Genomic DNA, 1,553 nt, shown 5'->3' on the forward strand with positions numbered 1-1,553 from the left:
TTTAGCATGGGCGGGATTCCCCATGTTGGCTCCTGGCAGAGGGGTTGGTGGGATTTTTGGAGAGATGTGTTCCTACAAAGATAGAACTGTGGATCTGAATTCTGAATAGAACTGTGAACCTCAATCTGAGGTTGATGGTGTCATTACCCCTGTGTTGGACTGTTCCAAAGAAATAAAGGGAACTTCAGTGCCAATCACTTGGTGTCCTCTGTGATTTGCGGTGATGTATCTCCCCTTTAAATACATGACTGTCCTGTTAGTGGTTAAATAAAAGGGCCTGAGCGTGAGCGGGGCCTAAATGCTCTCTGATAGACAAGGATCAGCTACAGGGGTTCAGGGCACCATTTACCCACTCCTTGTAGTTCTCATTTCCAGGGTATCCACCTCCTCACTGATTTCTGAGGCTGTTCAATCTGTCATCATATACAAGGAATGTCCTCGGGGCCTGGAATGAACTAAATGTCCAGGAGTGAGCATCACTGGAGGGAACCTTCTTCCAAGGGACCCTCACTGCTAACCCCACCCAGTCCCTGGACTGGAGCATTTTCCCCAGGGGATTCAGCAGATGCAAATCCTCCATCTTGTACCCTGGGCAGTGCCAAAACGGGGTCACTGTGCAAAATCAGCCCCAGAGTCCTGGGTGATATTCGCTCACAGTCCATCTGGAGCCTCTGGGACCCACCAGCCCATGCCCATTTTCCCACTGCTCAGCCGTATCTGACTCTTTGAGACTCCATGGACTGTGGGCTGCCAGGCTTCTCTGTCTATGAAATTCTACAGCTGAGAATACTACAGTGGGTAACAGTTCTCTTTTCCAGGAGATCTTCCCAACCCAGGGACTGAACTTGGGTCTCCTGCATTGCATGCATAACTGAGCAGCCAGGCAAGCCTCCAGTTTCTAAGAGACAACCCAACATCCCTGAATCCATTGTCTAAATGTGCTTTTATGTCACTAATATCCCCACAGGTTTATTTTGGTTTTACATTAATAAAAACTTTCACACACAAATATTTATTCAAAGGCAGATGAAAATCGTCCCAATCGTCCAAAAATGTCACTTCAGAGTTCAGTATTTCAGTGTTGAGTGTACCTTGGCATTTTTCTCCTTGGTGTCATTCGTCTGTAACTTTTAAAAATAAAACCTTAATCCTTAGGTATTTACCTTAAGCCAAATGTTAAAGATAAAATTTCCTCCAAATCTTAGTTCTCTGCCAGCCTGGCCGCACTAAGGCTTTTAACTAATTCTCTTTTCCCACCAGAGCTCTTTACTGAGACCAAGTCCTCTCAGAGTCAGAGAAGATTTAGCAACTAAACAAAATAATAGCACAGCTTCAGAGTGGTGGGCTCCAACGATACCCCTTTTTGTGATCGAAGGAGATGCGACCGGCATGGACCACCAAAATTTTGCTATAGTAATGTCCTGGAAATTAGCATTGCCTTGATTTGAGCTTTCCTTGTGGCTCAGATGGTAAGGAACCCACCTGCAATGCAGGAGGCTCAAGCTTACTCCCTTCTCCAGGGGATCTTCCTGATTCAGGGACTAAGCTTGAGC

This window comes from Oryx dammah, unplaced genomic scaffold (assembly GCF_014754425.2).
Source record: "Oryx dammah isolate SB20612 unplaced genomic scaffold, SCBI_Odam_1.1 HiC_scaffold_340, whole genome shotgun sequence".
Taxonomy (NCBI): domain Eukaryota; kingdom Metazoa; phylum Chordata; class Mammalia; order Artiodactyla; family Bovidae; genus Oryx; species Oryx dammah.